General features: G+C 47.0%; 1 protein-coding gene across 19 annotated transcripts in view; it reads left to right on the forward strand.

The window, feature by feature from the left end:
• The first annotated feature begins 357 nt into the window (after positions 1-357).
• Positions 358-26,332, forward strand: part of ADGRL3 (adhesion G protein-coupled receptor L3) — a 907,827-nt gene continuing 881,852 nt past the window's right edge. For all 19 annotated transcript variants that reach the window (XM_048503336.1, XM_048503340.1, XM_048503323.1 and 16 more), the window contains exon 1: positions 358-478. The gene's annotated coding sequence lies outside the window, so the exon portion shown is untranslated. The remainder of the gene's footprint in view (positions 479-26,332) is intronic.

A 26,332-nucleotide genomic window follows, 5' to 3' on the forward strand; every position in this document is an offset into this window, starting at 1 on the left:
CGGGCTTCGCCAGCGCCTCCCGTCCTCCTCCTCCTCCTCCTCCTCCTCCCTGCAGGCCGCTCGGGGGGCTTCGGGTCGGGGGGCTGCGCGCCGCGTCGGCCGGGGGGACCTCCGCGCCCGCCTCGCTCTTGGCCTCGGCGGCGTCCGGGACGTGAGCAGCGGCAGCGGCAAGGCAGCAGCGGCGGCCGCCGGGAGCCGGGCGGCGATGGCGGCGGGCGGCGGCTGCCCGTGCCCGGGCCGGCGGCGTCGGTGGCGGCGGCGCTGCTGCATCGGCATCGGCCTCGGCGGCGGCCTCGGCGGCCGGGCGCTGTGAGCGAAGCGCAGCCGCAGCGGCGGGCGGGCGGGCGGGCGGGCGGGGGGGCGCGCGCCGAGGAGGCGCAAGGCTGGCGGAGGCGAGGCGAGGCGAGGCGGGCAGGAGCCGCCGCTGGGCGGGTGGCCGCGCTCGGGAGTCCGGCTCGTGCTCCGCGCGCTCCGCAAGGTAAGCCCAGCCTTCCTCCCCTCCCTCCCTCCCTCCCTCCTCCTCCTCCTCCTCCTCCTCCTGGCCGCCGCCGGGCATGTGCCGGGAGCCTCCCCGCGCGCTGGCCCAGGGCTGCGGGGCGCCGGGCGAGCTGTGGCGAGGGATGGTGCGCGCCCGCCCGGGCTGGGCAGGGCTGGGCTGTGCGGGGCCGAGGCGAAGCCAGGCAGCCCCTCTCCCGCTGCAGCAGCAGCAGCAGCGCCGGCGGCGGCAGGTAACAACGGCAAGGCGAGCCGCGGCGCCTGGGCCAGGTGGGCCAGGCTGGCGGGGGGGGGCGGGGGGCGGGAGTCGCAGCCTGGCCTCTGCTCGGGGGCGCAAAGAGGCTGCCAAAGAGATGGGGGGGGGGGTCGCTGGGAGAGCTGCTCTCTCTCGCGCGCTCCCTCCCTCCCCCTCTCTCCCCCCCCCCCAACCCGGCCGGCTCGTTATTGGTTTGGGCGGTGCGCCCCCTTTGCCTTCCCACAGGCATCTCTCTCTCTGTCCCCCCCCCCGTGGGTTCCCAATAGGATCTCCTCAGCCCCCCCCCCCCCGCTTCCCACAGTCACCTCCTCAGACCCCTTTGCCTCCCCTCAGGCATCTCCTCAGCCCACCCCCCATTCCCGGCTTCCCAGAGTTATCCCCCCAGCGCCCCCCCCCCCAGCTTCCCAACTGTATGTCTTCAGCCCCCTTCCCAGCTTCCCAACTGTATCTTTAGGGCTCCCCCCCCCCAGCTTCCCAACAGTATCTCCTCAGCCCCCCCTTCCCAAAGGCATCTCCTCAGCCCCCCCTTCCCAAAGGCATCTCCTCAGCCCCCCCTTCCCAAAGGCATCTCCTCAGCCCCCCCCTTCCCAAAGGCATCTCCTCAGCCCCCCCCCTTCCCAAAGGCATCTCCTCAGCCCCCCCCCCTTCCTTGGCCCTACCTGGCGTTTTTGTTCTCATTAGCAGGCTGGAGTTCAATGTCGCCAATGGCAACCGGCCCCGCTTCTTCTCTTCCTCCTCCGCCATCGAGATGCGCTGGCCCAGATGTTGGGATTCGCCAGGCCGGAGCTGGCGGGGGGGGGGGGAACCTGCCTCAGTGGGGGGTTTCTTTGGAGGGGGGGAGGAGAAAGAGAAGAGAGGGGAGGCAAGGTGCTGCCCACCTTTCCTTGCAGCGGCAACTAGAACCTATTTGGGGACCCCCGACCGATGGGGTGGAGGGGGAAGGAAGCGAACCTCTGGCGACCACTGTCAGAAGTCCCGCACCGCCAGAGCTCTGCGAGGAGGGGGCTGGTTGTTGTGCCTTCTACCTCTGTGTGCACTTTTTTTGCAAGTAGCTGGGGGGGTGGGGCAGAGGCTGAGGAATTTGCCTTTTCCAGAGGTCTGGGGGCATCAGGGGAGGGGGAGTTGTTGCCTTTCAGCTCAGAGAATTCGTTCCCATACTGCCGGATCAGGTGTCATCTTCCTGGGCCACTGTTCCCTCTCTGCATAGGGAATCCAGCCAAGAGGCGAGAGTGCTCAGGGCTGGGCCGGCGGGTCTGAAACAGAGATGGATGCTGTCTTTTCCAGAACACTCCCCCCCCCCCTTTATTATTTTTTTGCTTCAGGTAAATTAACTGCCTTCCCATTTCAGCATCGTGGGCATTACTACTGCCAAGGTGATGCAATTTGTCTCTTGTGGCTTCGGCAGCTGATGTTTTGTTGTTTGTTACAGGTGCGATGGCTTTATTTAGCTTGAGCGTACTCAAAGGAACTCTATTGTGTTGGATCCTGGTGAAAGAGGGACTCTGAAGGCAGAGCTGAGAGTCTCGGCGCTGTGTTATTATTTTTAATGTGCCGCTCTATCGGTGCAGGGAAAAAAAGGATGCCTGTTTTTCTTAAAAGAACCGCTCGATGCTTTCTGAAGGCGTGTGGGGTTTCAGAGGGTAGGGGACTTAGGTGTCGCGTCTGAATTCGTGCTCCCTTTTGCACAGCTTTGGGTTTTGCCTGGGAAGTCTGCTTGGAGCTATTGATCTGTGAGACAAGTTGGCTCTCCCCCCTTTGTGTTCCGTTCCGATGTCTCCAGTCTCACTGGAGAGCCAGGTTGCAAGGGGTAGGAAACGTGCCTTTGGTGATGCTTCCAGGGCCTTCCGGAAAGGTGAGGTTGATCCGTGCCCTTTGCTTCTTGACAGCCTGTGGTTTCATGGCGCTTCTGCGTTCCACAGGCTGTGATGTCATCAGGGTAATGCTCTTGTCAAGTGTCATCCTGTGCTGCTGTGGCGAATTAGGATGGACAGACTCCGCAACTCCTTTCAATGTGCATGCCATTTGCCTTTGGGGAGAGTCAGTAGTACGAGAGCTCCGTGCTCAGCCGTAGGGCAGGCGCAGGTACGATGGCACCTGAGTGCTCCCTGCTCCAGAGGAATCTGGCCTGCTTACTTCTCCATCTGGTTTTCTTTCAGCCTCCGGTTCATGCATGGCTTGGTAGACGTAGTACAGTGCAAACAAGACATGGTAGTACAATTTATTTCTCCTCTTCAGGAATTTGAGATTGCCGGTTGTTGAAGGGAGTATTTTGGGTTTGCAGGAACAGAGGAGGAGGGGCAGACGCTGGCATGGAGCGAAGATTGTTTACAATTCGCTGGTCTCTGTTTTTAGCTGAGTTTAGTGGTTTGTTTTGGGAGCAACAAGGGGGGGGGCATTCTGAGAGATAATTCAGTGCTCTTAACACCCACCCTGACTTAGAAAAAGAAGTGTGTTTTGGGGGAAGGAAACAACATTGTTTTTTCCAGAAATTCGTGATCTTTCACCATGGCCTAGTTAGTAGATTATTGGCTCTCCAACTCTCTTGCACAGGTAGCAGAGAATCCTGATCATTGTAGAGACATTATTGTTGCTGTTGTTGTTGTCAATTGTATTTTTATCTCACCGTTCCCAACTAAAGCTGTATAAACAGTACAGACTTGTTGCAGTTGAAACCATGAATAAGATACTATAACTATAAAGCACCACATTATTAATAAACAGTAGCCCCCTGATGGTGGGTCCCAGATGATGGTTTGATTTCTGATTTGTGCTTGGTGAGGGGAGACAGATGTTGTTAATAAATGGAAAAAGGGAGAAAAGGAGGGGGAGATGGAGGGAGAGGGGGATGCTAACTAAAAGAACCATCCCTGTCACCAACCATAAGCTTGGCAGAACATCTCTGTCTTGCAGGAACTCTTCTAGTCCTAGTTTCCATAGGGACCTGTCTCGTTTGACAGAAAGTGCCATCAGGCTGGGGCCAAGACCAAAAAGGCCTTGGTCAAGGACAGCTGGATACATTTTTGGGACAGGGACCGCCAAGAGATTGTTATGTGCAAAACACAGTGTACTTTATATTTCTATATTTCTTCTGAGTTGTTACTTTTTAAAGAAAACCCCCACCTGTATAGAGGACTGATCATCTCAAATGAAAATATTCGTGCACGGTCTTGTGTTTGGATAAAAAAAAAGAACGTTATGTGTTCCACCATTTTCTGGAAGCCATGTTGGTGTGTTGTGTGGTTCTTGTTGATGTTATTGGCTTCCACAATCATGATCTGATTGGCCGTGAAACACAAGTGAGCATTGCCCACCATTAACCTCTTCCTTGCGATTTTTCACATGCTTTCTGACACAGTGCGCTTCTCCATGCAGTGGGCGGGTGTGTGTGTGTGTGTGTGTGTGAAAGAGACCTTAACAAGAAATCTTACCCTGAACCCTCCAATTTCTACATACATGTGTGGACCTTTCTAAAATATATGGGGAAACACTGAATGTTCTGTATTGAAACATGCATATATTCCATTGATGCCCAACCTGCACCTGTGGATGCCACAAAATGGCATAGGAAGCAGTTATGTTGGGGATGGATTGGACTGTTACAGTTGGACTGTTACAGTTGACCAACTGTGGGCACCATGATGTCTGCTGACACCTTTCCTGGCACCCACAAAGGGTTTGGGGTTTTTTTTGAAGCCGATCGGGCCAGTGTTCTAGTATTGGGATTTTGAGGAAAGTACATCATGCACTTTTCTCTGGTCCAGCCCATTCATGGCTGGATGCACATAAACAGTAGCCCAGTGTTTTCATTTGTATCCTAATTCTTTTGAACTTGGGAACTTGATCAACATATGCCAAAGTATGTATTTGTGGACTGACACTTTGCAATAAATGGAAAAAAGCGGATGTCGTCAGGCGGAACATTTGCCCAATGAGCCATTGGAAATTTCGATTGGCTATTCTGATTTTTTTTAAAGAAACACATAGTTTTGACAGTTTCTGCCATCTCAACTCGATGATATTTGCTATGTGAGTTAGGTTAAACTGTGGCAGCCACTGGTTGGCTGGCTTTAATCTCCAGAGGCATCTATACATGGCAGCCATTTTGTTGCTCCTGCCCCACTGTCTTGAAATATCAACGGTGGCCTACAGGCTTCAAAAGGTTGGAGACCCCTCCCCCCCGCCGCCTGTATCTATCCACAGACAAGTAGCTGAGAAAGGAAAGGAGATCCAGACAACAGGCTGCTTGTACTAGAGGTCATACTTAGCAGATTGGCCTACAAAGTTGGTCAACACTGATAGAATGTTTTGTGTTTGGTCCAGCTGCTGTAGCTTGTTCAGAGAAACTTACAAGCCATAGGCTGCACTCATTGGCAGAAGACTTCAGAGATGCAGACTTCGTTGCTAACTGGGACGTTGAAAAGACTTCCCCAAGAGTTCCCGTCTTTGCAAAGATATCTGTGCTTTAGAATTCAGATGCTGTTTTGAAGCCCATCCTGTATGAAATAAAAGAAGTGCTTTGAATATAGAGACTGAGGCTAGAGATGGCACGTTTCCAGAAGTTTTTGAAGCCATGGGGGAAAAGTGGAAATTTTGGGAGAAATTGACATATATGCAATACTTGCTTTTCTGTCAAACCTACACTTGTTTTACCAATTTGACAACATGAATTTCATTATTTGTAGTTCAGTGTGCATATCGATTGTGTTGCTTGCAATGTTTATGGATTTTAGATGTACAAATATTTTCATTTTGTGTAAGAAAAATGGCAAGTGTACCCAGCACTTCAGAAAGAGTTCCAAACTGCTGTCTTTAATATTTGCCATTGGTAGGTATGGAAAATAAAAGTTAAAAGTAGGAAACAGAAATTCTCTCATAGTCACAACAGGTAGTTTTTTTGGATATTAAGTTAAGTTTTCTAATATTGGAAACAGTAAACTTTTAAGTAGCGCATTATCACTAAGCACGTTATAGCATGTTAATTTTTGTCAATTATCTACAAGAACATTTATGAAAATGCTGTATACGTCTGTATACAGTGCTCCTTAAAAATCCATAGTTTTTTTTCCCCTTGGAAAGACTTAGAAAGGGCTCTGTTTGTAAATCACTGTGTAAGCTGAGACAAGGTTTTTTTTCTCACTCAAAAGAGAAAATATTTCATAGCAGCGTTTTTCTTCAGTACTCCACTGGAAAAAATTAATAAAATTCTCGGACTTTTCATGCTATACATTTTGAGTGTAAAAACCCTTTGCCTTACGAAGTATTTTGAAAGAGAAATTATTTCATAGTATATATTTTCCATCAAACCTTCCAATTTTCCACCAGAAACATTTTTTTAAAGTGCTTGGAAAGCATTTTTTTCCCCTGAACCTTCACATCTCTATTAAGATACCATGAATATTATATCACATATCCAGTTTTTCCAAGTTGCCAAATTGGAAAATGCCAGACTTGGAGAGATTTGAGGCAGATTACCCTTGAGATTTGGTGCATTCCAAAATAAGATTTTTTTTTCTGCATTTGCAAACTATGGGAAATAATATCCCTTGAATCAGGAACGTTGTGGCCTGATACTGTGGCTTGTTGTAGGCCTCTGAACCTTTCTTTGTCCCAGAAGGGAATGAGGGTTCATGGCACCAGCCACTGTGATTGGCAGACACTGTGATCGGCAGACAGCCTCTGGATTAAACACTTCGCACCAAACTATCTGCCCTTGGCCGGTCAACACAACAAAACCTTCTGCCGGCTGGACTTCTTGTCTCCAGCTTTTCCATCTTCAGTTTGGCAACTGGATTTTGAAGATCCTGGTTTGCAGATGCAATTTCCAGATCTAGATTTGAGGATGACCTTCTATAACCACAGTCTGGGCCTGGCAGGAGGAAATGAATGGCAGGATGAAGCCCTCGTTCAGTAGGGTGCTGTATGAACGGTGGAGGTCTCTGTCTGCCTATCCCTGGAATTCATCCGTTAAAGTCTGGTTGGGCAGCACATTTGCTACATTTGCAGGTTTGTCACTCATTAGCCTTTACCGAAATGTTGTGATCCTGAGCCAATCCTTTCATTTATTTCATCTGCCGCGCTTTCCATCCCCAGATTAAATAGAACATCCACAATATGGGAACACTGTATGGAAATGGGGAAGGAAATGAGGAACAGCTCAGCCTTAGCCTTCTGTAGATAAAACCTTTGAAATGGCACAAGCTGTATATATTTCCCATTCCACAGTTTGGAACATGACCACCCAACTACAGGTGTTTTTTTATATATATATTTTCACTTTTGCATTTGCATACCTGGTGCTTTTATCCATCAGTATGGAATAGGGTCATATATGGTGGCAGTTAGTTTACCCAGGTCAGGTACTTATGTGGAGAAGAAGAAGAAATCTTTGGATTTATAGCCCACTTTTCTATACCGTAAAAAGTCTCAAAGTGGCCTAGAAACGCTTTTCCTTCCGCTTCCCACGACAGACACCTTGTGAGGTAGGTGGGACTGAGAGAGCTTGGAGAGAACTGTGACTAGCCCAAGGTCACCCAGCAGGCTTCATGCGGTGGAGTAGTGAAGCAAACCTGGCCCACCAGATTGGAGTCTGCCACTCATGTGTAGGAGTGGGGAATCAAACCTAGTTCTCCAGATTAGAGTCCACTGCTCTTAACCACTACACCACAGCCTAGCTGGATCAGACCTGTGCTCCTGTAGCACAACATCCCATTTAACACAGTAGCCAACCACTTATTCTGGAAAACCACAACAGGGCCTAGAGGCCTTCCCTTGATGCAGCACTGGTGTTTAGAGGATTGGCACTTGTTTGCCTGGAGCCTCCTTTCAGCACCATGGTTAGTAATCATGGGTGGTCCTCTCCATGAATCTGCCTTACCCGACTTGTCATCATGGACATCTATCCTCATTGACATCACTACTTCCACAGTTTATTACACACTGATTAAGTAAAGAAGTACTTTCTTTTGTTTGTCCCGAACCTATTTGCATTGCAGAGTAGTGCTATATCATCCAGCTCTCCTATCTGTGGTTTCCTGCTCATTGTTGACAGGGCACATTTTCTGTACACCTCAGTCCGATTGGCATGGCGGGATACTACTTGGTTCAAGCCCTGTTCTGCAGGTGGATGTAGAAAAAGAATGGGGTGTGTGTGGGGAAGAACTCTCATCCACGGCACTGAAACGGACACAAAACACGTACTGCATACAGTATTGTGTGACTGGCCCGTAATTCACCAGGTGTGAGCATCAGACACTACTATTGGCTTGCAGGTTTCCCGGCAGTGTGAGCACAGCTTCTGATGTGCTTGTGTCTGACAGTCATGCACATCAGGTGTTGACACAGAGAAGGAACGTCAAAGGTTGATTTTTTTCCCCCAAAGCAACTGCATAAGGAAGGAGGCAAGCAAGCCATTTTTGTTCCATGGACAAATGGAAAGGACTTTGGATGCCCAAGTACCTGAGATGACTGATGGGTTGAATGCAGGTTCTGAAGAATGTGAAATCCCTGCTGGATCAGGCCAAGAGCCCATCAAAGGAGAGCTCTGATTTCAATCGGCAGCTAAGTGCTTCCAGGATGCCTGTAAAGTACGGCACAAAGGTTAAAGGCAACAGTCTCCTTTGATCAGTTTTCTGCAATTGGTGTTCAAAGCAACGTTGCCTCTGAAGACAGCACTTCCATTCATAGCTGTCATGGCTGATCACTACTTGTAGGCTTGGTCATTTCAAATTTATCTGATCCTTTATCAAGAAAAGAAAATATAACTGGAAGAGACCAAAACTACAGTTAATCCAGTGTGCAGAGCCTCATTCTCTGCGTAAGGCTTCGTAGATTCAACCAAAACAGTAAAACCACCTCCCCCCACACACACAAAATGCTGAAAATAAAGACACGAGGAGGAAAAGAGAGAGATGAGGTATGTGAAAAAATGGCACAGGGGGAAGTTGAGCGATGGCACAGAGGTGTGGAAAACGGCAGTGGGAAATGTTGTAAATATGGCTGCAGCGGCTCAAAAACATTTCAGAGAAAAGAATAGTTATAAAAGTTTTTTTTAAAAAGCGGAGAAAAAGTTGCTTGGAAACTCTTTCAGAGCCAAAGGTGGGGGGGGGGGGCAATGTGGAATTCCATGGAGTTTTATGGAAAGGGGCCAAAGGTCTAATTCAAAGGTCTATACTGCAGCTTCATCTGTCATCTGCTTTATAAAAAAAAAATTAGGATCAGTTTACATCAAAAGGTACAAATCTACACCTCTTCCAAGAAGTGACAGTGGGAATACATAACACAGGAATCCCTTTTACTGACATTGTTATACAATCTAGCTGTTTAAAGAATACTGGCATGGGGACTTGTGTCAGGGGAAGACAGTGTGATCCTATCTTAGCACTCCCCTCTAAAAATTGTCCCCCTGAATATTGCCCCCACCCAAGCTGCTTTTTGCCCCACAGAGGAATGTTTAATTATATGCATAAATCTTCCCAGGGTTGGGGAAAAGCAGGTGAGGGCTGGACATTTTTAAATAGGAAAATAGATCAACTGCGGGGGCAGGGGGGTGACAGTACCCCAGCCCTCTCAATTAAGATTAAATTCTCAGCAACTGCACCATGATTGTAATAGTCAAGAAAAATATAATTCTGGGTAATTCTCTGAAAGGCCAAAATATGATTCTAAATAGTAATGGTGGTCCATCCAGCGTAATGAAGCTTATGAGGAAAATGTTAGGACCATTTGGGTCTATTCCATTTGCATCTTGTTCATTTATACACCACTACAGAGTGATGTAGTGGCTAGGAGCAGGTGAGCTCCAATTCTGGAGAACTGTGTTTGATTCCCCACTCCTCCACGTGAGAGGCAGACTCTTACCTGGTGAACTGGATTTGTTTTCCGGCTCCTACACATGAAGCCTGCTGGGTGACCTTGGGCCAGTCACAGTTCTGTCAGAACTCTGTCAGCCCCACCTGCCTCACAAGGTGTCTGTGGTGGGGAAAGAAAGGGAAAGGAGTTTGTAAGCCGCTTTTAGACTCCTTACAGGAGAAAGAGGCCGGGTATAAATCCATACCCACTGAACTCACTGGGCTTACTTCCAAGCAAAAATACACAGAGTTTGCACTGGTAATGAGGTAGAAATTTAACTTTGGAACACAAATGTTAAAGGTTTGTAACCTGGGAGAAGACCACAGTTGACTCTCCAGTATAGTTGAAGAGTTAGTTTCCTGTAATGTTGATTGACTGATTTCCCCCCCCCCCCTTCAAGTCTAATTAAAATGGCAGTAGTCTCTTTAAAAAATAACCTGCATTATATTGCTCTGCGAGTTTATTTCATTAAATACTGCCTATCTTCCACCAGAGATTGATTGTCTATTTTTGTTACTCTCCTTAGCAATTGATATACATCTCCGAAAGAGACTAATTCATTTGTGTGTTGAGAAATTAGACATTTATACAGCTTTCTTGACTGTTCGAGCTATTATTCTTGGGTCTAAATAACATGGTGAGCACAATTAAAGATCTGAATACAGATGAGAGGCTTAATCTGTATGATATTAGTGGGTTCTGCCTGTAATTGCAGCAGAGTCAGCTAGGAAACTGACAAAGGTTGTGCCTGACATCTTGGAAGCCAGTTAGGTAGTTTAATGAATTCACTTCCTTAAAGACCATTATCAGGACTAAAAGCATTTCTCAGACCCCTGTTTTTACAGAGTGGTAAACTGGGCTTTTAGGGTGAATAATGAGAACAGGTTAGAAACTGTGTGGTGAACAGGAATGCTGGCATCCCATATATATGTGTGTGTTTCCCTGAAACCGGGTGTGGTACCATGGTCAAAACTGTAGGCCAGGAAGTCCCCTATGCAAGTTTTCCTTCTGACATAAATTCTGTTAGGTGACCTTAAGGGATCCTCATCCCAGCTCTTCATTTGCTTTATGCTTCAAAGAAATGACTTTTTGATGATTGTTCAATCCAGGCCTATTATGCATGGAGTGATTTCTGCACTGTTCTGCTCTCCAGTGAGATCACAGTGGAATCTCCTCACGTTCCTTGTTTACACACAAGGAGGTGCCCCATTATCTCCTGCATGGCTTGTCTGTCCTCACTTCTGGTTCACTCCCAGGCAAGAGTGCTGACTTTTTTAAAAAGCCCTTTAAATTTTATATTGATATTCTTTGGTTTGTATAGAAATTTTTGCCATTGTCATTGCGATGGCTGCTGCTGCTGCTGATGATGATTTTTAATCCCAAATGTTGATCCACAGGAAATGCCTGTGAGAAGTGAGGGGGAGGGGAGAGACTGGAAGGAGCAGAAACCCTGAAGCCAGGGGAAACATCAGGGGTTGCCGCTCTCAGAAACTGCAGGTCTTCCAGGATCTGCAGCGTTGTCTGCAGTGAAAACTCTGTCCCAAAGGAAACGTACCTGCACCAGTGTATAAGTGGCCTCAGTGATCTCTGACCTTTTTTGAGCCTGCACCCTCCTTTGGAATTCTGACTCAGTGTGGTGAGCTCGGCCACAAAATGGCTGCTGCAGGAGGCCAAAACAGACACAAAATGGCTGCTGCAGTCAGATTTATGGTGTAACCTGGCTGTTACAGATCCTAGTTTGACAATAACCACTAAGCAACCTTGGCAAATGTCGGTCTCATCTCTTATCTAGAAAGTATTAGGTGTTGTCCTAAGGAAAAGTAAACTGTTTCTTGAAAGTTTGGTCCTTGATGTATCTTTTTGTCAGTTTCATATGAACTCTATTTACTCATGTTGAAAAACGTGTTTCTAAAGCAGTGATTCCCAACCAGGGTTCCGTGGTAGCCTGGGGTGCTGTGAGTATGTCCCAGGGGTACCATGGCAATGCTACCGGCCCCCCTCACTTTTGCGGTGTCTCCTTCCGGCACCAGCAAGGATATGGAGCTGGTCCAGGGGGCAGGGCCTGCCACAAGGTCAGCAGCCACTTTACACCCACCCCCACCCACCGTGCTTCCCTTCACCCTGGGAGGGGAAGGTGGGGGTGGCAAGCAGGGGGACTGGGAGGGGAAGGTGGGGGGGGAGGGTGGCAGGGGTACCGTGAGATATGAAGAGTGAGGTCAAGGGTACCGTGACATTGAAGAGGTTGGAAAACACTGACTGATTTAACTTTTAGGAAACTATCATTTTCCATCATTAGATAGAAAACCATCATTTTCCATCATTAGAAAACCATCATTTTCCATCATTAGAAAACCATCATTTTCCACTGACTGATTTAACTTTTAGGAAACCATCAGAGCCCTCCGGGGGTTGGGCGGTATAAAAATCCCATAAATAAATAAATAAAATAAATAAATTTTGAACCTATCTTTTACTTTCAACCATGAAACGACATTTGAGATCGTAATTTGGCTAATTTTTTTCTTAAGTAGAATGATACAGGAGGCAAGTGAGAACACCTCACTGAATAGTTCAGGGAAGGAAGGTTGTAAAGGACCTGTTCTTTTCATTCTGCTCACCCTCCTTTCATACAAATAATTAATCGTTGAAGGGGAAGATTGCGATTCAAAAGCCGCATCTGAATCTGTTTTCTCCTTCATCCCCCCCGCCCCCAAACGCATTCTTCGGCTGCAGATCAAGACCTCCTTAGAGTGATGAAGAGGAACTAGTCTTAAAAAAAAGAGCATAAGGAATTAATCATCTTTTGATTTCCATCCCCTCCCTTCCAGCGACTGCCATTTTCCTCCTTGGGGCAAGGACTCATTGTGTCCTGTATCGTGTTGGTATGGGGTGATGGCTTCCTTACTGTCATCCAGAATTTCTGTCCAGGGAAATGACTGGCGTGATGAAAGGCATTCTCTTACATCCCTTCCCCTGCATTTGCATCCAGAATACCTGCAGACATTCTGATTCAGAGATAGGGACATACATGTTTTTTTTTGCATTCTGAGGCCCTCATCAACATAGTCTGTGGTTTCTAGCGACCTTTGATAGTGACCTTTCAAGTATTGAGTTGCTTTAATTGAAATCAAAGGGCTAGGGAATGCCCTCCTTCGAACGGCGGTAGTTAGACTGCAGAGCCAATGCTTTGGAGAAAGAGACTTCGTAATATAACAGCAGTGTGGGGTATTGTAATGACATCTAAATCCTGCTTAAGGTGAATATCTCTTAACTTGATTTTATGGGGCTTGTGTTACGTTCATCCTTCTTTATGGCTCGGTTCTGTGATGGTACCTTTTACAATTGCGCTGAGCCACCTAGTTTCTGTTGGCAGTTTGTTTCTCTGTTCCAGGAAACCCTTCTTATCTGCCTCAGTTTCCATTAAGGTATTTATCAGATGCATCATCCAAAATTGAAATCCAGTGTTACTATTATAAGGGCTGCTGTGTTTTTTCCCCTCTGCTGTTGGCCTTTTAAGGAAGTTGGCATTGCTCTCCTTTCCCCCGTAAGGTCAGAGGACCTTATACCTGAAACCCACACCTCCCTGTGTGTTCATACCTACTTGGCATTCCACAGTACAGTCAAGGGCCTTACGAACATGACCTTCAACATTTTTTCTTCTCCCCAATTTTGTTTGGCTCTGTTTTTAAACATCCAGTCTCTTGAAGAGTTCTGGAAAAGCTGAAAGCTTGTTCATGGCTTCCTCTCATTTTGGTTGGTCTTGATAGAAGGGATCGCGTTGCTGTTTGTTTTGGCATTTTCTTTTGACCAAGATGGCCCCCTGGAATCTCTCTTCGCAGGCTGTCTGCTCTCATCGTCCTGTTTTAGATATGGGACTGATGATATCTTACAACACTGCTGAATGCATTCAATAATATACGGAAGCTGTTTGAGTACTTTAAGGAAATAAATGAAAGTCACATGACTTCCCTTTCAGTGGATTTTTGATGCATTGTTTTTAGATGTTGCTCAGAATCTACAATGAATCACTGGAGTTCTGAAATAGAACCTCGCAGCACCTTAAAGATTGCACACATTTAGTGTGGCATAAAGTTTTGTTAGCCTGGCTCCATTCTGTCAGATGTATGAAATATTCCTTAGCTCATGAGTGTCAAATGTATGGCCCTGAGGCTGGATCTGGTCCCTTGAGAGGGCTTTTCAGGGCTGCGAACCAGCTGAGGGCTCGCTAGGCCCAGTTGGAAGGGGGGTTACCACAACTGGCTCACAGACCTGATAGGCCTTCCTGAGCATAGCCTCTCACCAGTACCAGTTTGCTGGGGGCTCACTAGCCAAAGCAACCACACACACAGCCTTTGGACCTAGTCTGACCAAGTCACATTTACGTTACATCTGGCCCTCATAACAAATGAGTTGGACACCCCTGCCTTAGTTGATAGTTATGGGCGCAAACAGAAGAAAGCTGGGGAGAGCGGGGGAAATGACATCGTCAAAATGAGAAAGTGAACCAGCCTGAGAGCAAAGTGATTGATTACTATGAAAACTGAATTGAATGATTGGATAGTCCCACTGGAGAGATGTGTTTGGGTGGGAGGGGAAATCACTCCCAACTAGAGACAAAACACGTGGAATAGCGTGCATGAATCTCTGAAGATTGAACGAGCCCACTCCCAGTCTCTATCAGCATATATGTCTCATTTTGGCAGTGAACTGTCTCTTTTAATACCCTTTGAGCAACTTTCTGTCCCCTTGATGAATATTCCAGGGGGTTGAAGTTCTCCGCTGACAAGATGGCTGAATGATCCCCAAAAGTGAGTGCTTGAAAGCTGGGATAATCCAGGGCATATTGCTTATCTGGTAAGGGAGAGATTTGCCACACTCATTATTAGGCGCTTTGTTGGGAAATACATGATAAAGCCCCCTTAGAATTGAGCTGGTATTTTAGACGTGTGAGAAGAAGAAAACCATTTCTAGCTCGCATGGTTGCGAAGATAACAATATGCTGGCAAATATTTTGGCTGTTGTGAATTGATGCTGAATAGATGTCTCATGTCTCCTACCTCTTCCTCTCAATGCACGATCCCTTTTTGAAGCCACTCGATTGAACATGTGATGGTAGAATAGCCTCACAGTTTCATGGATGAAACATACTTTCTTGGTGCTTTGCAATCTTACTGGGAAGGCTTTACTTGGATGACGTTTGTCAGGAGGAATATGGAAGAAAGGTGTCCTAGTCCATTTTCTCTGACCTCTGACACAGTGACTTGGTAGCCTGGGCTGCTTATTGCATGGCCTGAAACATCTGTCAGGAGTGCTGATTTTTCTGAGAAGAACTAGGAGTATTAAACATATAGTTACCAGGATTGTGAAGCATAATGTTTGAACAATAAAGATTCGTGCACCATTTCTGTTTTACTTTAAACTAGGGGTGGCCAACTTATGGTGCTCATAGACTACAATTCCCATCAGCCCCTGCCAGCATGGCCAATTGGCCATGCTGGCAGTGCCTGATGGGAATTGTAGTGCTGGGAGGGGCTGATGTGAATTGTAGTCCATGAACATCTGGAGAGCCGCAGGTTGCAGACCCCTGAATAGAGATTTAGGGGTGGCGCCTGGGGGGGGGGGTGGGAGAGAGAGCTCAACAGGACAAAATGCCATGGGGTTCACCTCCCAAAGCCACTATTTACAGCTGATCTCTGTAGTCTGGGGATCAACTGTATTGCCAGGAGACCTCTAGACTCCACTTGGAGGCTGGCAGTGCTGCTCCAAGGAGCTCAAAGCATGGAACTTGTGCGCCCTTCCTCCATTTTACCACCACATCAACTCCGTAAAGTAAGGCTGATCAGTCAGGGCCAAAATCACCCACTGAGCTTCATGACTGTGCTGATTTAAACTAAGGTCTCCCTAACTAACTTGTTTTAGTTGATTTTGCAGGCTTCCTTGGAAAAAGTAGAGAGTGACTTTTTAGCTATTTTTGTTTTATTACATTGATACCCTAACAATCCCAGCTAAAGCCAGGCTCAGAGGGGCTTATATAAAAAATTAAAACCATTAAAATCAACACATATACATTATCCCCCCAAAAATCTAAGTTTAAAATACATAAGATGGTGACCTTGTGATAATCCAAAACCCCAAGGCTAATAATTTATTTCAACCCCCATCCTGGTTTAATTCAGTCCTATAATCCTAATGGGGGGGAAGGGGGTAAAGAGGGAAGGCACAAGGGAATCGTAAATAAATGTATGGGTGAACATATAGAATGTGAAATGTAGTGCCTCAGTTCAGACATCGCACCAAACCATAGTTAAGGAAATTTAACAATGGTTTAGCATGATGTTGAAATTGATCAAAAGTTCTTTGTGATCAGCAGTGGCGTCGCTATGGAAAATGGAGCCTGGGACAGGCTCTGAATTTTCTGCCCCCCTATGGGCCCCCCATGCCCCATCCCCCGCGCCCCATTTGCTTGCCCAGCCTCCCCACACCTTACTTACCTTAGCCAGTGGCCGAGCCTGGCGGGGTGAGGAGAGAAGGAGGAGGGGCATAGCTGGGTTGGGCGTGATGTTGGCCGCCCTGGTGGGCCGTGGGCGTGCTCTCCAGAGAGACAGAGAGCACACCCACGGCCCACCACACTGGCCGATAGGTACAGGCCTCGTCCTGGGTGGTGTGCGCATGCTGTGCCCAGACCCAGCCACGCCTCTCCTCCTTCCCAGAAGTGTGTGGGGGGGGGGGCGATTTCCCGCCCTCATGTGATGCAACAGCTCGGGGCAAATGACCCCATTGCAGCTATGCCAATGGGGATCAGCCAGTACAAAAAGTTGGAAACCAAGGTTTGTAGTGGGTTTGCAAACCATGGTTGTTTTCTGTACAGTTTGGTGTCCTGTCTTTATTGATCACTCAGGGTTTTGGTGAGCAGTGTGCCTCCAGAGACTGTGGTACCTGGAGTGGATTTATGAAGATGGAATGTGGATACAGTGAATAGTTCTAAACCGTGGCTTTCCTGTTGTACATTGGGAAGCTCCAACCACGATTTGGATTTACTGCTGTGGTTAGTGCAAACCACATTCTGTGGTATTTGCCTAAATTGAGTCAGTATTTCAGGCATGCCTCTATCAGGTAGCGGCCACCCCCTTAGCTTCTGGCTGAAGTCTTGAAAGGCCGAGGAAGTCCTTCCCAAATATTTTGCTTCAAACAAAGAGTAGCAGGATTCCAGAGGCGGTGCTTTAAAAGCTGAGGAGCAGAAAATTACTGTGAAGAAGCAATTACTTTCTCCTTTGCTCCCTCCTCTCCCTGGATCTCTACAGTTTACTTGACAAATGCAGGGGGGAAAAAAAGTTGAAATCTTGCATTTGAAGTTCCAGGACATTTTGAACCATATTTCTAAGCTTTCGGCATTGCTACAGTATGTCACCGAAAGGGGGAAAGAGCTGGGGGCGGGGGGGGGGGGGGGATGTTGCAAAGAAATTATCGGGCTATTCTTCTGGTCGCATTTGTATCGCCGTTTCAAAGAACTGCAGAGGCTCTGTGCGGTACTATGCTTTAGTGTTTCAGCGACAGAACGTTGGCCGCGGCCTTGTGAAAGGGGAAGGCATCCTTGCCCAGTTTTGATGTTCTGCATGGGTGGGTATCCTGAATGCTAAAAACGCATTCCATTGACAAGTGACCCTGTAAAGAACCTTTTCAATGGCTCCCTGTTTTTCCCCCTTCCAGCTCTCAAAAGCCATTCTGAAGGCTGCCTCCCCTCCCTCTGCCCCCTCCTTTTTTTTCCTGAATAGAATTTCTCTGCTGTGTAGAACTGAAGGGGGTTTCAAAGGCCGCGTTAACTTCTTTTAGTTATTTAGTTTAGAAATCAGCATTTCCCCGGTATTTGTGTCACTGACACTTTGTTGACGCTTTGTCAGTTCAGAAGGGTTCAGTCTTCTTTTTGGTTCCACCAGAGGACTCCTTCCCTCCCCCCCCCCCGGCCAAATAGGGTGTTAATGCACAAGGCTTTTTCTTGTACCCAAGGGCTTGCCCCATAGCTTAAACCCCTTTCCTGCGAGCCTGCTTTTTAACTAATCAACCATGTTACAGCTGTGATCTGATATATTTGCATTTTTATTTTATTAGATTTGTATCTGCCACTCCCTGACCAAGCTTGGGCTCAGTGTGACTAACAATACAAATAACATACCGGTATGTGGTATTTCCACAGTAAGGGAGGAGGAGGAGGAGGAGGAGGAGGAGGAGTTTGGATTTATATCCCCCCTTTCTCTCCTGCAGGAGACTCAAAGGGGCTTCCAATCTCCTTGCCCTTCCCCCCTCACAACAAACACCCTGTGAGGTAGGTGGGGCTGAGAGAGCTCTGAGAAGCTGTGACTAGCCCAAGGTCACCCAGGCGGCAGAGCTGGGAATCAAACCCGGTTCCTCCAGATTAGATACACGAGCTCTTAACCTCTTACGCCACTGCTGCTCAACTGCTGCTCCCTTGTTGTTTCTGTGCAACCTCCATTTGGGTAGGATGTCGGCCATCTTTTCCTTTTCTTCTTTTTGGCCAGCTTTGGTGTAGTGTGACTTCATTAGACATGTCAATTTCACTTTACAATTTCACCATGTCTGTTTCACTTCATGGCTGCAGCGATAGACCTTCAACTTTAAAAAGAAAGCCCTTCTGATAATTCTGAAACGGTAGCCCAAACGGTAAGCCTCCACAGCTCAGGCGGCAGAGCTGGGAATCAAACCCGGTTCCTCCAGATTACACGAGCTCTTAACCTCCTACGCCACCGCTGCTCCGGGTGGCTGGTGTGCTGCAGCTGCTTCCTCTCCTCCTCCTTTTCCTCCATCTCTTCCTCCTTCTTTTCCTTCTCCTTTTCCTCTTCCACCTTCTTCATTCCTTTTAAAAGCAAATATGGATGTATATGAGAGAGCCAGTGGAATGTAGTGGTTAAGGCATCAGAGTAGGACCTGGGAAAACCCTGGTTCAAATCCCCAACTATGTCACCGGGTGACTTTGGACCAATCACACATTCTTAGCCCTGACTCTGGCTAGGATCTGAATGAGAGACCTCCAAGGAATACCAGGGTTGTGACATGGAGGCAGGCAATGGCAAACCACCTGCAAAGGTCTCTTGCCTTGAAAGCCCCATGGGGTCGCCATAAGTCACCTGTGACTTAGCAACTGAAATGTTATCACTTTTGTTTTCTTTCAAAACTTTCTTCCAAACCTTTTTTTTTCTGTAAAAAATTAAACAGGAATCCAGTGGCACCTTATGTAGGGATTTATACCGAATCCTTCTATCTTTACTTTCCCCTTTTCTCAAAGATCCAGGGCAACATTCACACCAAACTTCTCTGCTTCACCTCCCCATAAGCTTCTCCATAATAAAAAAAAAATCCTAGTGTGACTTTCTTTTGTATATCTATCTGAAGAAGTGAGCTGTAACTTGTGAACAATCAGATTGAAATAAATGTTGTTAGTCTTTAAGATGCTGCTGGACTTTGGTTTTATTTTGAAGACTAGCATAAGTAATAGGAGGGGAAGTTGTTAATCTAGGAATTGACAGAAGGCTACTTACACTAGTAATGGCCTTACATCATGATACTACTTGTCAAGTCAAATGCTCCCCTGATGGTGTACTTAGTCCTTATATACCAATTAACAGGGGTGTCAAACGGGTGTGTTTTGGCCCCGACCCTATTTAATCTTTTTTAAAGTGATCTGGCTTCCTTTTTGCTGGAGGATTCCTCGCACTGCCCTGCTTTGAATCATATGACCATACCTTTACTTTTGTATGCTGATGACGCTATATTACTCTCCCGTACAAAAGCTGGCTTGAAACGCTTACTGGCACGCTGTGTTGAATATTGTAGTCATCATAACCTGACGCTTAATTTCGCAAAGTCAAAAATAATGGTTTTTGGATTGTGATTCTGCAAGTGTATTGGAAGCGCTGGCTAACTTTTTGTGCTCTGTCATCAGCAAACGGTTATAACTGTACTGGAGATTGTATCATTACACTGAGGTTGCCATTGCTGCTGGTATATTGCTGCTGCTGTTTTAATTATGCCATTAAAGGTTTATATTTTTAAAAAATCCTCCTATGGATTAAAAACTGGTTGAGAAACAGGAAGCAAAGGGTGGGTGTAAATGGGAAATTCTCACAATGGAGTGGTGTAGGGAGTGGTGTCCCCCAATGATCCGTTTTGGGACCAGTGCTCTTTAACCTATTCATAAATGACCTGGAAGTAGGGGTGGGTAGCGTGGTGGCCAAGTTTGCGGATGATACCAAATTATGTAGGGTGGTGAGAACTGCAAAAGATTGCGAAGATAACTGAGGTTATCGTACTTTGGTCACATAACGAGAAGATAAAAGTCACTAGAAAATATGATAATGGTAGGAAAAGGTGAAGATTTCAAGAAAAGAAGAAGACCCACCTGGACTGACTGGATAAAGGAAGCCGCTGCCCTTGCTTTACAAGACCTGAGCAAGGCTGATAACAATAAAACGTTTTGGAGGGCATTGATTCATAGAGTCACCATGAGTCCAAAGTGACTTTATGGCACTTAACACACAAGTACATTTGGTCGCCATCTGATGGATTTAGTTAAACCTTGCAATCATCGATGACTTGTAAAGGGACTGTATATCTATTAGAACTGTTTTTAGCCACTGGGTTAATATTGTTCAATGTTGTGTTGTTAAACAACACTGAGCCCACATGGGGAGGCGTGGTATGAAAGTTCATATAACAGATAACATTGTGTTCTCTCCAGATAAAGTTATGGACTAATGTCTTTATCATCCCCCTGCCAGCATCATGCAGGCAGGGGATGATGGAAACTGTAGTCCATAACATCTGGAGGGCCGCGAGTTTGACACCTATGGCCACTCTAAGGCAGTGTTTCCCAACCTTTTCGAGGTCAGGGTACCCTTGACCTCACTCTTCATATCTCACGGTACCCCTGCCACCACCCTCCCACCTTCCCCTCCCATTGTCCCTGCTTGTCCACACCCCCCCCCACCTTCCCCTCCCAGGGTGAAGGGAAGCACTGGGGGGGGTGGCTGCTGACCTTGTGGCAGGCCCTGCCCCATGGGCCAGCTCCATGTCCTCTTGCTGGGCCTTCGTGGGAGAGACACTCCATAGAAAAATGAGGGGGGGGGGGGCGGTAGTGTTGCCACGGTACCCCTGGGACATGCTCACGGCACCCCAGGGTACCACCCAGGGTACCCCCAATAATACCTTTTCCCCAGCCTGATGCATGGGGTAAAACACCAACACCTGGAGCAGCATAATAGTGGGAGCCATCTGGGCGCTGGCCTCTGGATGAACTCCTCTTGCTGCCGGGGGGGCAGCCACCAGCAGCCCCGACTGGACATGTGGTTCACAGACTTGCTCCACTCCCCCCCCTCCGACCCCCCAGACCTCAACCATGGTGCCCTGGTTGAGAATGGCTGCTCTAAGGAATGAAATGAAGTATAGTGGGAAAGCGTTTGGCATGCACAGCATCCCAGGTTCAATCCCTGCCCGCTCCAGTTAAAGGATTGAGTCATTGCTGATATGAAAGACCCCTGCCTGAGACCCCAGAGCTGCTGCCAGTACTTACCTTGGTGAACCAAGGATAAGAGGCAGCTTCCTATGTACGCCTTCATGCGTGGCTGACACATGCAAAGTTTTTAGATGCCACTTGCTAGTTTTGCCCAAGTAGCAACATGTCTGTAATGGAACGAGTTCTTTAGGGCACTCTTAGGCCTGACTAATTCCATATGCTTACACTGCACAACAGAATCCAATGCTCCAAAGAGTGCATTACCATAGTGCTAGCTGTGAGCCATATTTGTTAAGTAGGTTTCTAGATGAATAATTTATCGCCGTCTTTGGCTTGATCTACTTCAACATCTGAAGGCTAGTAAAACTATTATCAAGTTGCCACCCAAGGAGGGGAGGAAGTGGTCTGAGGGTGCAGAAGGAGACACAGAAAGCCCCATTGTGTGAGTCAGATTTGGCCACAGCTGTTTTATTGGTGTGCTGGCAAACGGAAACAGAGGCACAGCATAGGGGTTGGATCTGGCACTGGGCAGCACATCTGTGTCCCTCAGTGATCTCTGGGCAGCACATCTGCAGTCCCCCAATAATACCTTTCCCCCAGCCTGATGCATGGGGAAAAACACCAACACCTGGAGCAGCATGATAATGGTAACCATCTGGGCGCTGGCCTCTGGATGAACTCCTCTTGCTGCCAGGGGGGGCAGCCACCAGCAGCCCCCGACTGGACATGTGGTTCACAGACTCGCTCCACCCCCCCCCCGACCCCTTATGGAGGCCCCCACCAAATGGGGAGGGTCGGCACACAGACTCCTCCTCCCCTGAGAAGATAAAAGTCACCAGAAAATAGAAGTGGTCCCATAGGTTTGTCTCAGTAACTGCAGTGATTTTTTTGAACCTGTTGGACATCATTCAAGGGACTGGTGTTTATTTGGGGTGGAAAATGCTGTCAAGTTGCCGTCTTGTAGGTTTTCAAGGAATGAACCAACAGAGGTTGTTTGCCATTGACTTCCTATGCATAGCAACCTGTTGGGAGTCTCCCATCCAAGTACTAACCAGGACCAATGCTGCTTCACCTCTGAGATCTGATGAGATTGGGCTAGACCTGAATCATCCATGTTTTTTGGGGGGCGGGGGATTTAAAGCTCTAAAATTTTTATGCTGCTGTGCTCATTTTGAAAAGCCTACCTGTCCAGGGATGAGGCTGCCTCCCAGAACCCGACAGCCTCTTCCACCCCTCTCCTTGTCACAGACAACCACCCAGGGACCCTGGAGCATTTCCTCAATTGGCAGCCTGACCCTTAGACTTACCAGCAGGAGCAGGAATCTGCAGGAAGCCAGAAACTGGGAGGAACTGCAGAAAGATGGCAGGATGACCTGAGGATCAAGAGCATGCCGCAGCAGTTCCAGGGAAAAGGGTGGAGATAGCACAGCCCTGACCAAGCTGCAGTCAGCAGTCCTCTGCAGCCTGGCATAGCCTCAGCCGGGCTACAATCAAGAAGGAGGGCCAGGCAAGCTGAAGAGCCAGTCCCAGGCCAGCAGGGCATGGCTGTCAGCTAACCAGCCACTAGGAGGCTGGAGCAGGGACCTCCTAGGAGGAAGAGAACCACCTGAGAGGGATGAAAGGGAGGCAGGCCATGGGGGAAGAAGTTGGTGTGGTCGAGGGGCTCAAGTTTACAGGAGTTCTATTAACTTCCTGATGAAAGTAAAGAGTTTATGAAGAGAAGCCTGAGTCATATCTTGTATCCAAAAGGGTAGCCGAACTCCTACATGGCCAAGGTGGCATACTCTGCAGGGGTGGCTGGCAGAGGGAATGCTCATGCTGACTCTTTCATGTATTTATTTACTTCATTTGTACTCAGCGGTTCTCACTGAGACTTCAAGGCAGAATGTACCTTGTCGTTCATGAGGATTCAGTGCTGTTAAGCATGCATTGGTCATTGACAATGTTTTTGATACTACCTCTGTTGGCCATATTCAGACATTGGTGCTTCTTTGTTAAACACAAATTTCCCTTTAAATAAAATGCCATCTGGTAAAATGCTGTGATCTGATCAGACCGGGAAACCTAACCAGGGTTGGCTTCACCCTGATTAGTACTCAGATGGGAGACCAGCAAGCAAGTCCAGGGTTGCTAAAAAGAGGCAGGCAATGGCAAACACCTCTGAGCATCTCTTGCCTTGAAGACCCTATAGGTTGCTATAAGTCAAGTATGACTTGACAGCAAAAAAAAATGTCATCAGGCATATCAGCTGTGGTGGCTAAATGCCTGGTAAATAGTGCCTTACATAGGTGTCAAACTCGTGGCCCTCCAGATGTTATGGACTACAGTTCGCATCATCAGCTTGATGCTGGCAGGGGATGATGGGATACGTAGTTCATAACATCTGGAGGGCTGCGAGTTTGACACCTGTGTGCTGCGGCGGGTCAGGAGGATATCTAGGTTCATGGGGTTGTAGCTGGGAATTCTCTGTGAGCCGTTCCTAACCCCATGAAGGTCTTCAGCTTTCTTCTTATGTGGAAATGTATCATTGACTTTTTCTTTGTGTTTTGTTAAGGGAAAGTTTACAAGGGAGTTCTCTCTCTATGTTGAATTTTGATCCTGCTACCTTATGGCTTTCAAAAGTCTTCAGCAATACCTTGTCAGATTTCTAGAAGCATTGCTAGGTGAGATTTATCAGCGGCCATTACCCTTAAGCTGTGCATTGGCAGGTGTTTTGCTGAACAGCTAAGGCAGTCAGGACTCAGAGGTCATGAATTAAGAATGCTTTCAAAATTCTTCCATCTGAATTTCTCCCTTGATTTGTGTGGGTGGGGGGTTCCAATGGTTTACTTTCCGTACAGTGTTTCTTGATCTTGTTTCCAGAAACTTCTGATCTCTTCTTTCTGCTTACCGTCTTCCAGCCTTCTTCAGAAAGCTAGGGTGATGTGTCCCTCACGGGCAAACATGACTCAATTCGAACACAATTGCATCATGGTTCCTTTTTGAAATTACTTAAAAGTATGTATGTTCTGATTTGGGTAAATGACCTGTAAGGGAAGACAACTGGGACATTTGAGGAAGTTAATATTCTCGCAACCATGACTTCCTTTTTAAAATTGACCTTAAAGCTTGGCGTACGGACATCTGTGATTCTGAAGCTCGGCAACATAGTTTTAAAGCAGCACAGCTCTTAAAATTTTGTAGAAATTGTTTAAAAATTTATCATAGTTTTAAAAATTGATCATTCAACAGAAGCTTGGCTGATGGACATCTTCGATTCTGCCGCTCGCTAACATAGTTTTAAAACCCCAAGCCAGCACCTGGTACCTGAGATCTTGTGGTTAAGAACATAAGAACATAAGAACTACCCTGCTGGATCAGACCAGAGTCCATCTAGTCCAGCACTCTGCTACTCACAGTGGCCCACCAGATGCCTTTGGGAGCTCACATGCAGGAGGTTAAAGCAAGGGTCTTCTGCTGCTGCTGCTCTTGAGCACCTGGTCTGCTAAGGCCTCTGCAATCTGAGATCAAGGAGGATCAAGATGGGTAGCCATAGATCGACTTCTCCTCCATAAATCTGTCCAAGCCCTTTTTAATGCTATCCAGGTTAGTGGCCATCATCACCACCTCCTGTGGCAGCATATTCCAAACACCAATCACACGTTGTGTGAAGAAGTGTTTCCTTTTATTAGTCCTAATTCTCTCCCCCCCCCCCCGTATTTTCAATGAATGCCCCCTGGTTCTAGTATTGTGAGAAAGAGAGAAAAAATTCTCTCTGTCAACATTTTCTACCCCTTGCATAATTTTATAGACTTCAATCATATCCCCCCCTCAGACGTTATATTCTCCAGGGATGAAACTGGAGGTTTTCCATGTGAAAAGGATTCATTTGCCCTGCTGATGGGAGTTCACACCCCTAGCTTCTACCATCTCACTGTCTGCTTTTTGGGTAGATATTTGGTGGGAGGCTTCTCTTAACAGGATTATATATTTTTGTTCACTCTTTCCCCCCCTTTGTGTCCTGCTTTGTGTATTACTTGGTTGGAAGAGAAGTTGCAAACCATTGCTTGTGTCCCAAAGGGGTTTTTCATTCACCTCATTGATCTCTGATTGATAGCTTATAATTTATGTGGCAGTTTATTACAGGGTTGCTAACAGCTCATTCAGTTAATGTGGAAGCCTTGGAGAAGCCAGTAAAATGCCAGAGATCATCCCATCATTGGGGGGGGGGGGACAAGATCTCTGTGTTGGCGGGGAGGGGCGGGGGAGAGACGAGGATTGATTTGGGGAATCCTTTCTAAGCTCTTGATGCTTTTGAATCTAAATGGGTAGAACTAATCATGGCAAAAAAAATTCCTGTCCTGGACTTTGTGTTAGAAATAAGTAAAAGGGGTCGTTGTCTTTCTCTTTCTTTATCACAAGTAGTGTTAAAGGCTATTTATTACCCTACTTCAGATAGAATATCTACTGGAGATTAAGTGAGCAAATTAGTTGAAACGGTGGACCAGAGACTCTGGCTGAAAGGAAGTTCTTGTCAAGTTAGGGAACATATGTTGCACGTTGCTAAAAAAAATCACAGCAAATAATAAGAATTTCTTAAACTTATCTGAAGCAAAAAAAATAAAATAAACCTTGCTAGAGAGGCAGTTGGGGCCATGGACGACATTGTGAAAAAAATTCAGTGGGAAGATGGAAGATTATAGGGGGAAGAAAATAATTCTCTGTTCTGGTTGTGGTAGGTTTTTCGGGCTATGTGGCCGTGGTGTGGTAGATCTTGTTCCTAATGTTTTGCCTGCATCTGTGGCTGGCATCTTCAGAGGTGTATCACAGAGGGAAGTCAGTTATACACTGTGTCCAGTGAGAAGGGAATGTTTTAGTGGGGTATATATTGTCCATGTCCCAGGGTGGAGAACCAATCAGTAAGTGTTTGGGTGGAACTTGCTATGCAAAGGTGTGGTGAGTGCAGAGTATTGCGGGTGGGGTTTTTAAGTCCAGGGAGTGATTCACATTTGCATTCCCTGCAGCAGCAGCAGCAGTCTTAGTGAATGCAGTCTAAGTTCATTGTCCATGAACTTAGCATGCCCTTGGTCTTAGATTCTGGTGCTTTTAAGTATTGGTAGCCAAGCTTTATTAATTCTCAGAGTCTCTTCTTTTTTGTTGAAGTTTGGGTGGAACTGACTGTTTCCCCACCCTGGGACATGGACAATATATATACCCCTCTAAAACATTCC

This window comes from Sphaerodactylus townsendi, linkage group LG07 (assembly GCF_021028975.2).
Source record: "Sphaerodactylus townsendi isolate TG3544 linkage group LG07, MPM_Stown_v2.3, whole genome shotgun sequence".
Taxonomy (NCBI): Eukaryota; Metazoa; Chordata; class Lepidosauria; order Squamata; family Sphaerodactylidae; genus Sphaerodactylus; species Sphaerodactylus townsendi.